General features: G+C 32.3%; 1 non-coding gene across 1 annotated transcript; it reads left to right on the top strand.

Moving 5' to 3' along the window:
* The first annotated feature begins 6244 nt into the window (after window positions 1-6244).
* On the top strand, window positions 6245-6335 carry TRNAY-GUA (transfer RNA tyrosine (anticodon GUA)). Its single transcript is given in 2 exon segments — window positions 6245-6281; window positions 6300-6335. It is a non-coding gene; the product is annotated as a tRNA-Tyr (tRNA).
* The last annotated feature ends 10975 nt before the right edge of the window (window positions 6336-17310 follow it).

Genomic DNA, 17310 nt, shown 5'->3' with positions numbered 1-17310 from the left:
AGGAACAACTATCCAAGAGGAGGCAGTAACAACTCAAGAGGGAGAGGAAGAACCAGGCCAGGTTACGACAAGACTACTATTGAATGCTTCAGGTGTCACAAGCTAGGACACTTCCAATATGAGTGTTCGAGTATGAGAAGGGAAGCAAACTATGTTGAATTTGATGATAGTGAAGAGTTATTGCTGATGACACTAGCAGAAGTTAAAGGTGATGGACACAAGGGAGTTTGGTTTCTTGATTCTGGTTGTTCAAATCACATGGCAGGTAACAAAGGCTGGTTCTGTGAAATAAATGAGAGCTTCAGGCACACTGTAAAATTGGGAAATAACTCAAAGTTGGCTGTTATGGGAAAAGGAAATATCATATTTGAAGTTGAGGGCATAACTCAATTGATATCTGATGTTTTCTTTGTTCCAGAATTATCCAGCAACCTTTTAAGCATTGGGCAACTACAAGAGAAGGGAGTAGACATTCGTATTAAAGGAGGGATGTGCAAATTTTACCATCCTCAAAGAGGCCTAATTATGAACACTAGAATGACTGCGAATCGACTGTTCATTGTGTTTGCATTTAGGAAACCTCTCTCGAGCAAGTGCATGAAGGTAGAAGGAGGGGAAGTTGAAAACCTCTGGCATAAGCGCTATGGGCATTTAAACAACAAAGCCATTCACACCATGCAGTATAAAGGAATGGTCAAAGGGTTACCACAACTCAAAAGTACATACGGGGTATGTGAAGTTTGTAATGTTGGGAAGTAACATCGAGAGATTATATCAAAAAGGAGCAAGTGGAGAGCCTCAGAACAACTCCAACTAGTTCATGCAGATTTATGTGGTCATATATCTCCTACATCTCATAGTGGTAAAAGGTACATGTTAGTTCTTATTGATGATTTTTCCCGCAAGACTTGGATATACTTTCTTACAGAAAAAGGTGAAACTTTTGACATGTTTAAAAGGTTCAAAAGTCGTGTCGAAAAAGAAGTAGGAAAGTATATATGATGTTTAAGGACAGATAGGGGAAGAGAATTCACCTCAAACTCCTTCAACCAATTATGCGAGGAACATGGGATTAGACGACAATTAACTGCTGCCAACACTCCACAACAAAATGGAGTAGCTGAAAGAAGAAATCACACCATAATGAATATGGTTCGATGTTTGCTCACAGAGAAAGAAATGCCAAAGAAATTTTGGCCTGAAGCTGCAAGATGGACATCACATGTGCTAAATAGAAGTCTGACAAGTGTTGTAAATGACATGGTGCCAGAAGAGTGTTGGAGTGGGGTCAAACCAAGTGTTGATCATTTTAGGGTGTTTGGTTGCATTGGTCATGTACACATCCCTGAACAACATAGGATAAAACTTGATAATAAAAGTCACAAATGCATTCTGGTCGGGATCAGCGAGGAATCAAAGGCGTATCGACTATTTGATCCAATATCAAATAAAATACTCATCAGTCGAGATGTTATATTCGAAGAGGAAGGGAAATGGGACTGGAAAACAGCGGAAACCGAGTCAAAATCTGATATTCTGGCTTGCAATGATGAAGAAAGAACAACTGAGGGAGAACACGAAGAAGAGGTGGAGGATGACCGCGAAGAACAGCCTGCAACAGTTGAGCCAGATTCTGAAAATTCTGATGCACCAGATTTTGATCCAGAAATGCCTCAAAGAAGAATAGAAGAAGACCTGCGTGGATGCATGACTATGAGAGTGGAGAAGAATTTTCGGAAGAAGAAATAGGCGCATGTATGGTGTTGTTTTCTTCTCACAATGATCCTCCAAATTTTGTAGAAGCGGCCAAAGAAGAAAAATGGATAGAGGCAATGAAGCGTGAATTACAAGCTATCGAGAAGAACAATACTTGGGAGCTTGTGGTTCTACCGGCTCGAGCAAAAACTATAGGGGTCAAATGGGTTTTCAAAACAAAACTAAATGAGGATGGACAGGTTGATAAATACAAGGCGAGGCTGGTTGTAAAAGGGTATACTCAAAAGGAAGGGATCGATTATGATGAAGTTTTTGCTCTAGTTGCTCGATGGGACACTATAAGAATTATGCTCGCTGTTGCTGCACAAAAAGGATGGACAGTGTATCAGTTGGATGTAAATAGTGCTTTCTTGTACGGGGAGCTAAAGGAAGTTGTGTATGTGGATCAACCAGAAGGATTTGTCAAGAAAGGTGAGGAAGACAAAGTTTATCGACTTAACAAAGCTCTTTACGGCCTAAAACAGGCTCCTAGAGCATGGTTTAGTCGAATTGAAAGTTATTTCAGACATAAGGGGCTTGAGAAAAGCAGCCATGATCACACTTTATTCAGCAAGAGTGTTGGAGAAAAATTGCTTATGGTAAGCCTTTACGTAGATGATTTAATTTTTGTTGGGAATGATGATGTGATGTGTGAAGAGTTTAAGCAATCAATGAAACAAGAATTCGAGATGACTAATCTAGGGAGGATGAGTTTCTTTCTTGGTGTTGAAGTACATCAAAGCATGAAGGGAATCCATCTATGTCAGAAGAAGTATGCTAAGGAAGTGCTTGAAAGATTCAGAATGTGGAACTGCAATCCTGTCAAAAATCCTATAGTACCAGGGACCAAAACTCTCAATTGAAGGAGAAGGCAAAGATGTGGATGCTACTACATACAAGCAACTCGTGGGCGACCTTATGTATTTAACAGTCACCAGACCTGATATGATGTATGTGGTATGTTTAATATCTCGTTTCATGGCCAAACCTAGAAAAGAGCATATGCAGATTGCTAAGAGGGCTTTAAGGTACTTAAGGGGCACTCTGGATTTTGGTCTCTTCTATAAGCGGGAATCTGACTCAATACCAAAGGTATATACTGATAGCGATTATGCCGGAGATATAGACGACAGGAAGAGCACGTCAGGATATGTATTTCTACTTAGTAAAGCAGTTGTGTGTTGGAGTTCACAAAAACAAGCTATAGTCACCTTATCCTCGACCGAAGCTGAGTATGTAGCTGCAACATCCTGTGCTTGCCACTGTGTTTGGGTGAAAGGAATTCTTCAACAGTTCAACACCAAGCCTTGTCAGTGCTTCGAGATCTTATGCGATAATAGTTCCTCCATTAAACTCTCAAAAAATCCAGTGATGCATAAGAGGACAAAACATATAGATGTGAGGTATCATTATTTACGTGATCTTACAAGTCAAGAAGTTGTGAAGCTAGTGTTTTGTGGGACTGAAGAGCAGGTGGCAAATATCATGACTAAACCAGTAAAATTGGAGACATTTGTTAAGCTAAGAAGCTTCCTTGGGATACAAGTTCGAGAAGATTAAACTGGATGCTTGATTAGCATTTCCAGTTTAAAGGGAGGAATTGTTGGATCTGATGTGTTCGTGTACTAGGTACAATTTAGGATTTCTGTTAGTGATTTAAATTAACCTGGTGCTTTTAGGAGGTGCTGAGCACGTTCTATTTTAGTGGGTTAATAGGAGTTTGTTTCAGTCTTTTCTCTCTACGTTCTGTTCCTATTTTTCTGCAGTTATTTTTGCTATTTCAGTTTTCATTTTGTAGGCTATTTAAGCCACGTTTCAGTATTAAATAAAAGAGTGTGATTTTACAGAAGCATACCTTAGTGTTTCCGTTTTAACAATTTGTGTGTACAAGTTTATATCCATAGTGTGTCAATCGAAGAGTTTTTCTAATTACAATAACCTTTTTCTAAAATAATTTTTAAAACTATCCTACATTCTAAATAAATTTCTATATTACCCTATTTTATAATAAAAACTACATTTTTTTCACTAAAAGCTATCAAATAGTTTGACCGCATCTTACAAATCATATCGCTTTTCTCAAAGATGAAAAAGCGATAGAAATAGTTAGCAGTACTCACCTCCTTCCCCTTGTTCATCCGAGCATCTCTGAGAACATCATCAAGCCAGTTGTTAACATCAGAGTCTGTAATCTGTTTGCGTTCAACATCATTTTCTTCAACCTTTGAACCAAATTGGCGTCAACCTAATTGTCAATGACAACATCAATGAAATCAAACAGAAAAAATTCACCAACCCCTTCTGCCACTATATTCTTGATTAAGAAAATAATATTCACATCAGCAAAAAATGTAATATTACAATTTTGTTCCTTTTTCTCCTTCTATATCTAAAGGACTAAATATTTATCCAATTATCCTTCTAAAGTTAAGAATGCATGATGTATATGAATAAGCTAAAAAAATGTAACAAATGTAGATATTAATAGGGGTGTTCGCGGTGCGGTTTTGGCGATAAAAATCATCCGAACCGCAAGAGAAAAAGGCATGCGGTTTGGTTTGGTTCGGTTGACTTTTAGAAATAAAACCAAACCAAACCAAACCAAACCGAAGCGGTTTGGGTTGGTTCGGTTGGTTCGGGTTTTTATAATATTTTTATTGTGCCATACATACACCTATAGAGAACAACATAACATTGTATTTAGCCATTCATACATGACTAAATAACATCAAAACTCATCATATTTAGATAAAAATGTTTCATTCAATAGACAAAAAATTAGATTAGACAAAAGTGGAATAAACAACATATATAAATAGTAGCATAAAATAATATCGAAGACATTATAATAAAACATAAAAAACGTATGAGATGAGAGATTAAAGAAGATGAAAAAAAGAACATAAGAGATGCGAGAGTGAAAAGAAAGGTGCGATAAAAATATAATTAAAAGAGAAAATAGTAACATAAAAGATGAAAAAGAAAGAACATAAGAGATGACTTATTAGAGTAGAATAGGCGAAACCTACATGAAAAAGAAGACAAGAAGAATGTGTGATACTACTATGAGAGATTTAAGAAGGTTGAAATTGAAACCCTAAGCGTGAGTAAGAGAAAATCGTTTGTAATTGTAAGGTTAAGGCATACTAGGTTGGATGTTGTTTGTAATTGTAAGGTTAATGCATACTAGGTTTGATGTTTTAATTGGATGTGGGATAAGTAAAATTTGGGTTGTAACATAATGCGGTTTGGTTTGGTTTAGTTCGGTTTGCAAAATACAAACCAAACCGTGCGGTTTTATTAAAAAATGACCCAAACGAATCCGAACCAAATGCGGTTTTTTGCGGTTTCGGTTTGGTTTGGTTTGGTTTGATTTGTGGTTTTCTATTGGGTTGGTTTGGTTTTGAACACCCCTAGATATTAATAAATAAATGTAATAAAGATAAAGTTAAAGAGCAATGATATGTAGAAAAAGAAGAAAAATAATATAATGGATCAGTAAAGGAGGGAGAGGATAGAGAAAGAACCGGTGATAAGCTCTTCTCAAGAGTATTGATGACAATGTGGCAACTTCTGATGTTCCGGCTCAGTAAGACCTGCATCATATAGATCATCAAGAAATCTTATGAATTCTTGTTTCAGTTGAATCTCTGAGACACATTGTACCGAAACACTTCTTAGTTTTGAACCGCTGCTAAGTATTTCTGATTGATAGACCAAATCAAAATTACTAGAGACTTTGACATACCACCAAAAGGAGGAATGTAAGGAATTCAAAAGGACTTCGTTGTTGGTGACATCATGGGATAATCCTTCATATCCACATAGGGATATATATCCTATACTTTTTAATCCTTGCAACTTCATAACTAATCCTTCAATGGCTTTTGTTCCCTTGCGACACAAAGAAAGGCCATAGAAAATAAAATAAAAAGGAAATCTTAATTTGTTGTTTGGTAACCAGAAAGAAATATCTGCAACTTGAGTTGTTACACCGAAGCAACAAATACAATCCTATATAAAATGACATGATTCTCACTAACGAACTTCTCCAAAACTTGTCATGCTACATGAAGACACACGAATAGAAATTTATATTAGATTTTGAAGAGGACAAAAAACCTAAGGTACATAGAAATAGATAGGAACACCTAAGCCTAAGTTGTATATAGGAAAAGATGTCTCCGAAAAAGAACCATCATTTCCGTAAAAGATCTTTGGCCTTCCACAGCAAGATCAACTCGTCTTTATCGAACTTGTAATCCTTATGATACAACGTACAATAAACGATTGTGCTGCTAAAGGCACTACTTTACATTTCCTAACAAACTATTTCCAATTTTTTTTTTTTTTAGATTGTTATTCTCAGTGAACTTTTCTGGAGAAAAGCAGGAATGTTTTGCAAACACCAATCAACAATCCTTATTAGCTAAGCACTATAATTCAACAATTGGTTAATTTAATTTGAAACAGCAATTTTAGACATCAACCGACCTTAGCTCAGTTGGTAGAGCGGAGGACTGTAGTTGGGACACCATGCTGTCATCCTTAGGTCACTGGTTCGAATCCGGTAGGTCGGATTTTTTTAATTTTATTTAATCTTTAGTTGATAATGTTGAAAGATTGACCAGAAATTGCATAAGAGTTTTCCATTTTCAAAGAGATAAATGATTTTTTTTCAATTTTTTTTATACTGAAAAATTAATTATTGCGATAAAAAATTTAAAATTTAGTAACTTTGAAAACAAATTTAATTTAATTTTTTATTATTTTTTTAATCAAAATGGGCTTAAGACGATATAAAAGAAAATTTATAAAAGTGAGGAGATTAAAGTCAAAATTTTGAATCGAAAAAATTTTAAAGATAGAAAATCTTAGTTTGTTTTTTTATTTATAAGTTCATCATTCCACCAAATATAATTAGTATTTATTAAGTCTAAATTTGTAACTCTTTTTGCATAATGTTTCTCTTTGTTGTAAATATGAGTGATCAAAAAGAGTGATGCAATGTAATACTCGCTTACAATTGTCTCATTTATTCCTTAATTTTCAAGATATAACATATGGTTTACTCAAAGCAAGCACCATAAACTTAGAATATGTCTCTAACCACATCATATTTAATTGTTAGATTATGGCATTCTTAATATAGTTAGGATTGAATCCATAAGTTCAGCATAAAGTGCATTTTCCTGACAAAATAGACATTTTTAATATGCATAGCCTTTATATCTCTTTGAACCGTCGAAAGAGACGATTAAGCAGATGTTAAAGTAGCTAGGATAGAAGTTAAAGATTTGTCCTTCCTTGTTGCGCCACTCACTAAAAGAGTTACATGGTAGATAAGAGAGATAAGGTGGTTGACCTACCCAGGTAAAAGAAGTAGGAGCTTTTTGGATTTCTTACATATATGTATCTCGTTGGAGCGCCATACTATAATCACTTTCCTCTAGTTATTATTTCTCTTCGCGTTGTTGGTCAGACCAAAGAGCGTCCCAACGACCAGCACCATCAATTACCGGAATCGTTAGTTCTTTCTCAATAGCGCACTCGGTCATATTGGCTAAGTAAGAACCCTTTTCCTCCGAAGATTACTATTCTCTCTCACATACTGACTTGAGCATTGAAGTGTTATCCTTACAGGTCAGACCCCTTCTCCACTTCGTCGGAAGCTCATGTCCATTGCTATCAATCGCAATCATCGATTCACCAATCAATTTTGCTTCAACAACAAAACACTACCAAATATGTTAAATTAATCTTTTAAAGAGTTTAATGGAAATCTCTTATACGAGTGGTGAGTTGCAATATATTGAAGACTAAAAATATATTGGAATTTGAGAATGGATTCAAGTTTAACAATTATATCTTCTAACGTATAAACAATATCCCCATTCTTCAAAGTTGAAAAAAAATGATAGAAAACCTATTCTTCATTGTTCTTGGAAATATCAGCTTTAGTAGAAATGTGGTCTAGAATGTACACCTTACATTTGAATAAGATTCTCATATTAGAGTTTTCCAAAATCATTCTTGTTATCATGTTTATATATTTCCATCCAACTTAGATTTGTCGGTCAATCTTCGACATAAGAGAATGACTCCAAAAAATCTTGGACCGCACTTTGATCTTGTCAGCACACTCGTGAGGTGACACCTCGACCTGTGCATATTGCTCCATCTTCATCTCAAGAAATAGTGATTGTTGATCAAGTGACACAAAACACAAGGGATGAATTATGTTATTTGAAAAATATTATTTTATTATCTAAATTATAATTTTGATCTTCCTACTTGTTCAACTCACAAAATTAATTCCTCTATTCCCAAAATAAAAACACTTAAGTGTCACTTTTTTTTTATCAGCGGTCTAATTTTGATGAATCGACAAATAGTATTTTATTTGTTAATGTTATTATCTATTGCTTAACTAAAATAAAAGTAATAGAATAAAAAACTAAATTAATTTTAAATAATTTTTAACTGGACATATGTTAAAAAGAAACCCAAAAAACATATTTTGAGAAGAGATGAAACATAGAAGACGAACTCAATTCAGAAACACCATTTCAAAAGACAAAGCAATGAAATCGTTACAACGAATCGTTTTAGGATATCTTATCACGGTAATGTCTCAAATAGATTATTTTTCTGTTTATATCTATTTCAGAGCATGTTATTCCGATTCTGGTCTAATGATCTTGAGGTTTGATTTGCAGGGAGATTCTCTATAGATGAAGCTTAGTTGTGTAGTTTTAAAAAAATTAATTTGAGTATTTTGTAGGCATAGTGACTTATATATTTATGTTTTTATGGCTGATAATAACATATTATTTAATCTTTTTTTTCTATGCCTCAGTTTTGTCCTTAATCATATTATGGCACTTTAAATCATGATTTATGATAGCCTATTTTAATCAATGATATGTTAGACATTCATTGGGTTAACCAAAAACTTTTTCTTTACACGTTGATCTTTCTTGAGGAAATACAATCTAGATGTAAGGTAATTTTCATGTCAATGTGGAAATATATACAAGTTATGATGAATCATGTCTCTGGTTTTAGATTTTGTTTCCTGTTCTAAAATTTGGATGTACCTCAGTATAAAGGTGATTCTATGCTTTTTTTTTTTTAAAACAAACACAAGAGACAACTAGATTGGACATGAAGAAAATGTTCATTTTAATGTTTTAAATACTTTTGATTAATGTTTAAATATGTAATGGATCACATATTTTTTACAATATTTAGAATATTTTTTTATTAAGGTTTAAGAAGTATGTAATAGATTACATCCTTTTGACATTACTTGAATTATGTAATGGATCACACTGAATTATTATGAAATAGTTTTTATCTATTATTTAATAAACTTAATTCGTAACCATTTACGAGCTGGTCTAAATAACATCACAGTAACAAAATCAGTTATTAACAAACTTTCATTACATCATTATATTAAAAAATAACAATAACAACACATCATAATAACATTATATTACATTAACAATAAATACACTAACACTTTCATTCCAAAAATGATAGCATCGCGGTAACATTATCATTACATTAACATTATCATTACAATTAACATTAACCCCAAAAATCATAGCATCATAGTAACATTACATTAACATTAAACTCAAAATTACATTACATCATCACAATAACATTAAACTTAAATTACATTAACCAACATCAATAAGAATATCAAAATCCATGACAAAATAAATAAATAAAACTACAACCTTAATCTTCTTTTTCAAGTTTTCATCTGCCTTCTATATTAAAATATCTTTCTTCTTCAAAAGTAAATTAATCATCTCATTTAACATTATGTCATCTCCTCATCAAATAAATCAAAAATTATGCATCCTTTTCTTTCTTATAACTGAGTAACACAAACAAGAGGGAATAGTTATCCATAAATTAATGATTAAAAAGAGATATACCCAAAGAAAAAATTAGGGATTAAGAAATATCTTGTATAATCCACATTCAAAGAACTATCGGCTTGAATTCAAAGATGTCCACGCAATGACAAGTGTGAGTTCAATCCAAAATAACATTGCATCTTTCTTGTCCTAGAATAAGAGAGGTTGTTATTGGGAAAATAACAACAACAAAAAAATAAATTTTTACGCACTTGAAAGCACACCCACAAAAAGAAAAAGTATAAAAAATTCAAAAACAAAACTCAAAAATTCATTATTCAACTTCTAATCTTTACAAAATAAAATTATAAACTTTTTCTCAACTACAATTTTTAGATGGAAAAATTGCAAATCGTATCTCAATTACAATATTTGAACGGAAAAATTGTAAACTCTCTCTCAATTACAACTTTTGGACGGAAAAATTGCAAACTCTCTCTCAACTATAATTTTTGGACAGAAAAATTGCAAATCGTATCTCAATTACAATATTTGAACGGAAAAATTGTAAACTCTCTCTCAATTACAACTTTTGGACGGAAAAATTGCAAACTCTCTCTCAACTATAATTTTTGGACAGAAAAATTGCAAACTCTCTCAACAAACTATTTTTTAACAGAAAAATAAAAAACTCTCTTAACTATTTTTGAAAGAAAAAAATAGAAAATTTTATCTAAACACACAATTATCCAAATCTTCAATACATTCAAAAGGTTACATTTGATTGTTGTGTAGAAAAATAAAACTAACTATATAGTATATTTATACTAATACTCGAATTCTATTTTTGAACGGAAAATTTGCAAACTCTCTCAACAAACTATTTTTGAACGGAAAAATAAAAAACTCTCTTAACAAACTATTTTTAAACAAAAACAATAAAAACCCTTCTCTAAACACATAACTACCCAAATCTCAAATACACTCAAAATATTATATTTGAGTGTTGTGTAGAAAAATAAAACTAACTATATATATTTATATTAATACTCAAATTCTATTTTTCACTGTACTAACTAACCTGAGATTTGGATGAATATACTATTTCACCCAACAAATTCCCCCTCATTCAAAGTCTCATATATCTTCACTTTGAGTTCAACTTCATCTTCAAAGTGGTCATTATAATTATAATGATTATCCACATTTGTAAAATTATTACTCTTCAACATTTTTTATCTTCTTCCTTCCTTGATCATAATTTTTTGTTACTCTTCCTTTTTCATTTGATCAATTTTTTTTTGTGACTCTTCCTTTTTTTCCTTGATGATAACCTTATCTCTGATACCAGTTGTTTGGAAAATAAAAAATAAAATAAATTTCTATGCACGCGGAAGCATACCCACAAAAAGAAAAAAACTCAGAAATGCATTATTCAACTTCTAATCCTTACAAAACAAAATTACTCTCTCATTAAATTGTAATTTTTAAGGAGAAAATTACAAATACTCTAAAGTGCAAATTTTGAACGGAAAAATTGTAAATCGTCTCTCAAATACAATTTTTGAACGGAAAATTGTAAACTATTTCTCAATTACAATTTTTGGACGGAAAAATTGCAAATCCTCTCTCAACTATAATTTTTGGACGAGATTTTTGAATGGAAAAATAAAAAACCTTCTTAACAAACTATTTTTAAACAGAAAAATAGAAAATCCTCTTTAAATACACAACTACTCAAATCCTCAATACATTCAAAATGCTACATTTGGTTGTTGTGTAGAAAATAAAACTAAGTATATATATTTATATTAATACTTAAATTCTATTTTTTTTCTACTACCCGATGTGTGATTTGGATGAACATACTATTTAACTCAACAGTTATTTGAGATGCTCACTAATTTGGATGTCATGCGAATGAGTTAGAAAGAAGACTGGCGAGTTTGGAAGAAAACGAAAAATGAAAAAGGCAAGGAAGCAAACACATGAATTAAGTTAGGGACAATGCAAGAAGTAATGGCAAGTAATAACCCTAACACAGATTACACAATAATGAAAATGAAGTTATGTTCTTTTTCCCTTTAAGTAATAAATAAACAATTATTTTTAATTATATAAAAATATCCTAGCACAATAAATAACAAAAAAATGTCACATAATAAAGAAAATGACCCTTTAGTGTTTTTTTAATGAATTTTGGAATGGGAGAGAAAATTGTTCAAAAACAAAATAGGATGATTGATTTGTGAGTTGGACAAAATAGAGGGACCAAAACTATAATTTAGTCAAATTTGTTTTATAGAAATTCTTTAGATTAATTTTATTATTAAAAAAGAGTTTGAGTAGTGGTATAGAAGAAAGAAAGAAATAATGCAATTGAAAACAAAGAGATAAGGAAAAGAGAGCATGCTCAATAGATTTATACGTTTTCGGCCTAACCACTTGACCTACTTATATCCTCAAGAGTTTCTTCTTGAGGATTTCACTAAAGATGTGAGTTTTTCACAGATTATGCACATGAGTCTTCTTACAATCAAATAGATATTTTAATTGGCTAATCACACTAACCAAATAAGAGATTTTAGCAGGCTAATATCCAAACCAAATGAGAGATTTATTTGACAGGTTAATCTCCAAACCAAATTGAGATTTTAACTGTCCGAGCTCAAAAGCTAAATAGAAATTTTAACTGGTTGATCTCAAGAACCAATTAAGAAATTCCTATAATGATATTACAAAAGAGATAATGCCCTCTTTAGTAAATTACAACAATTCCACAACACCAGAACTCTCACAAATATTTTCACTCTTAAAGTACTAAGATAACTTTGTGACGAAATAGAAAAAATGAATAGGAAAAAGTATAAATGAAAAATAATAGCTATAGATTCAACTTTTTGTGTACCAAAGAAATAAAGAAAAAACCTATATTTATAGGATAAAAATTTGCTCAAAAAGGATAAAAATTCATGGACTTTTTAATGACTTAATTAATTAACCATATGGTCTAATAAATTACAAGCTTCAAAAAGACGACAACCGTAATCCCAAAATGGAAGACAAACTATAGTTATGTGTCTTACTCGATTAAAGGTATTTCTAATATACTAAGAGTCTTTTGTCTTGTTCTAATCAATTGTACAGTGTCTTTAATCTATTAGACAATGTACAAATGCTTCTCAAATGGTTAGGAACACTCTTTGTCAATTACACATGAACCTTAATAGTTTTTACAAATGTTTTAAGGTGTTTTAGCGAATTAATAGAGGTTTAAAACATTTTAATGTGTGTGTGTGTTGTCTTAGTAATTCGAGAATTACTCTTAAACATTTACATTCAAATATTGTCATCACCAAACACCATTTGACATTAGATGTTATCATCATTGAATTTGGCTTGATGACTTAATCTCACAAAATTGAAGTTGCTCTATCCTCTAGAGCTTTGGTTTTGTTCCTTGTCTCGTTTATTATCGTTTATCATTTATTGCTTCCGTTATTGAGTATCCTCTAGTTATATCTTTGAAAATATCTTAGAATTGAGTGCAATGCTTTTAAAATAGTGTTTTGCATTAAATCATATTTTGAATGCATAAATCAAAATGTTAGTTTTTGAGTGCAAGGAATATGTTGTAACTCAATTAGTCAAGTTTTTGGATCAAGAGTCATATTTGAGATATATTCAAGTCATGACATTATTAGGATCTAAAAGTATCTTTAAGATTGCAAAAAATTGAAATTTTAGGTGTGTGGTTCGAATTGTAACACCCTTCTAAAATACCCCAAAATATTTAATCAAAATAACAAATATGTATCTATCAGAGTAAATATGCAATTAAGGGTGTCACACAATATTTCACACTATTCATCAAAGTAGCTTGTCATGCTCATTTATTTATCAACTAAAACAGTTGCATAATACGCAGTGGATAGAGATCAAATCGATCATTCAAAACATGCAACATACTACATGTAAACTGGTTCAACAATCATCAACAACACAATTAAAATGTTCCCTCCCGATGTTACATCTATCAGAGCATGACCCACTAAGGAGACTACACTAGACTCCAAGCATTAGCTTCTACTCAACTCATTGCTCGTTACCTGAAAAATAGTTGTAAGGGTGAGTTCCTCAATCGATATAGTAAGCATTATAAAATATCATGTCATGTTAAGTAATTTAACACATTAATCACCCTAATCATATCACGCATTCAGTAACGGCACATCAACCCAATTATCATACTCAATACTACACAATTCATACTCATACTCAATGTCAACACAACCACACGTATAATATTGGAATACATCCATTCATATTATACGCCATACATACATTATGAAATGAGACTCCACACATGCGGTACCGACTATTCTTGAACATAGAGTTCAAGCTCACCGATCAAATCCAGATACGGCTACTAAGCTCACTAGTCCCACTCATTTGAGATCTAGTGACTCACTCACTAATTCCTCACCATGGGAATTAGCTACAGCCCCAAAGGCTATGCTATGCACACTAATCACCTAACATGCAAACATCAACAACGAATCCACAATGATTCACTCACTAATTCCTCACCATGGGAATTAGCTACAACCCCAAGGGCTATGCTATGCACGCTAATCATCTAGCAATGCAACATTAACAACAATCCACAATGGACATATGCTCACACTCTAAGCCATACAACAGTCCATTCACAAATACATGCATAATATATACATTCACAACATTATGCATATCATCATACATCATCAACACATGTATCAAACACCATATCATGTCAAATAATTAATCACAGTATTAGCACACTCTACTAATACCCTTACTACTCAAAACAACAGGAAATAATCCCTATTACATCATCCGCCAACATATGCCAACCATCAATTAAGTACACAACATTTAAAACACCAATTTTCCACTCTGCAACAGTGTTAACCGGTTAACGCCCTGGGTTAACCGGTTAACGCAGCACAAACACGCTTCCTGCCTAAAACTTAACAGTGTTAACCGGTTAACGCCCTGGGTTAACCGGTTAACGCAGACAGAACAGCAATATCTCAGCAATCACAACAGTGTTAACCGGTTAACACCCTGGGTTAACCGGTTAACGCAAGACAGAAAGCTGTTCCTGCGCTAACACAAGGCAGAATGCAGAATTCTCCGCATTTTCCGCCGTTGGAGGACTTCCGGACCTCCGATTCCAATTCCGTAACAAGCTATACGTCCAGCAAATTACGACTCACACGACTATCGATTCAATTACAGTTTTTAACACAGTTTATCCAACGTAATTTTCAGCATTCACAATCCCAATTAGGGTCAATTCAACGGTTTATCACTACCCATTACATGCTAATCCATAATACCCATTAAACGACGATAAACCCCCCTTACCTGAGTTAATCCGGCGAATCTTTTAGCTTCAAGCTCTTCCTTCTTCAACCTTCTTCCTCTTGTTCTGCCTCTTTGCCTTTTCTCCACTTTCCACTTTTCAGCCGCTTCTCTGTTTTTCACGTAAAAACCCTTTCTTTACCAAATGGACTCTTTTTCTTATTTCCAACTTATATATATATATTCCAATAATTATTATTCTGATAATAATAATAATAATAATCCAATAATTCCAATTATTTAATTAAATTAATAAATATAATATTAACTTAAATTAAATAATTATCTTCTTTTTTTTTCGGGGTGTTACACGAATCATACGTCCTATGACTCGAATTAAATGAAATAAATCCTTTCAAGAATTTTTGATGTTGTCATGATTTGACTCAAAATTTACACATGATTTGACTCAAATTCCACTTGATTCGACTCATAAAAGTATATGATTCGACTCATAGTTTTCATGATTCAAATCATGAGCTGAATTTTGCCACTGTCTTGTTTGACTCGAATAAAATATTTCATGATTTGAATCATACTTCTTCCTTGATTCGACTCACTGTTTTCAGGAGTCAAATTACATAAATGGGGTTTTTATATGTTTTTAGATCTTGTTCTAAATTACTTTCTCACTTGACTCAAATCATACATGTGCTTATGACTCAAATCAAACATCATTTTTACTTTTTTTTATGCATAATCTCAAGCACCTACATAAACAATTTTCCTCTCTCCCTCGTCATATTATTGAGATTTATTATTGTGATGATAAACACATCTTTGAAAGACTGGCGAAACATACGCCCTATGCAACAAGAGAGGATCAAGATAAGAAGACTAACTATTTTCAGGAGTATCTTGTATCAAATAATTGTATAATTTATATAAACAATTTTCATATTATTATTATAGTGGAAGAAAACAATTTTCAATTGGAAACCATTGAAGATTGGATTAAGCTCCTACGACGACGGATGAGCTAAACCACTATATATCCGGTGTACTCTTCTTCTCCCTCTCTCTCTCTCTCTCTCTCTCTCTCTCTATTTCTCTCTCTCTCTCTCTCTTAAATTTTCTATGTAGTTTTGCATGCTTATGTTTGTGTTGATTTCATAACATGTCGTTAAGATTTATCTCCTTATACCAATTTTGTGATTAAAGTATATGTTTGTGATAGATCTAGTCATTTGAATATTCTCTCTCGTGATTATTGTTGTATAACTCTTATTGTTAGATTGATCATTCGATTAATCAAATTGAATTTGAGCTTTGTGTGAAAATTGAATTATGATAATTGTTTAATTATCTGTTTAAGCAAATTCATATTTCTCAGTTGTTTTGATTTCTGATAATCTGAGTTAACTGTAATATCCATTTAATTGTATGTTTTATAAAATTGCCACAATCTTTCACTTATGTTTCTAATACGTTTTCAAGGTATCAACAATTGTCCTCATAGTGTGTAATATGTGCATTTGTTGTCATAACTCTTATATTGTAAAAGGAAAGGTTTTTGAAAATGGTTTTAGACGAATGATTTATTCACCCCCTCTAGACCGTTTCGATCCTCACATCCTCCACCATCAAGTGGTATCAGAGTTGGTCTTTTGATCAAGTCTTGCTACCTCAAAATTTGAGGATGTGGGATAGAATGATCTGAAGGGTGTGTTCAATAGAGCTCCTATACTTAAATAGAAAAATCTATATGATTAAATAGATATCATATTACTTATTTTACATCAATTGATTAAATGACTGAGTTATGTGAAGTAATCTAATATCATTATGTTAATAATTTATGTAATCATCAGTTAGAAATTCAATATGACTTTATCTAATCAGGATTTGGCTGATAAAGTGTTGAGGTATATGTGTAGGAATGACCATCTAGCCGCATGACTTGAAGACTTTAAATATTTTAATTCTGTTTGAAAAGTTGAATTATTATGAAGCTTAAAACATCTGAATTTAATCAACAAAAAAAAAGGAGAAAAAGATTGTTCGAAGAAAGTAGAAGCATCTCCTTGAAGACGTATTCTTCCAAGGTTGTCATGAAGGAAGATGAAGATAGTTTCTATTAAGATGTTGGTGTGTTTGTTAATTGTTCAAAACGCATATGAGAATATTCAAAGTAATAAGTTTTTGAGTGAGTCAAATTACTGTCAAATGTTGAATAATTTATCCAAGTTTGTCAATGCATAAGTTCAAGCAACAAAGTAATTAATCGTTGTTGGACGGGAAGACACAAGTAAAGATAATTAGTTCACTT

Source organism: Lathyrus oleraceus, chromosome 1 (assembly GCF_024323335.1).
Source record: "Lathyrus oleraceus cultivar Zhongwan6 chromosome 1, CAAS_Psat_ZW6_1.0, whole genome shotgun sequence".
Lineage (NCBI taxonomy): Eukaryota > Viridiplantae > Streptophyta > Magnoliopsida > Fabales > Fabaceae > Lathyrus > Lathyrus oleraceus.
Note: the sequence above shows the minus strand (reverse complement) of the source record. Positions and strands in the feature narration are given on the sequence as shown.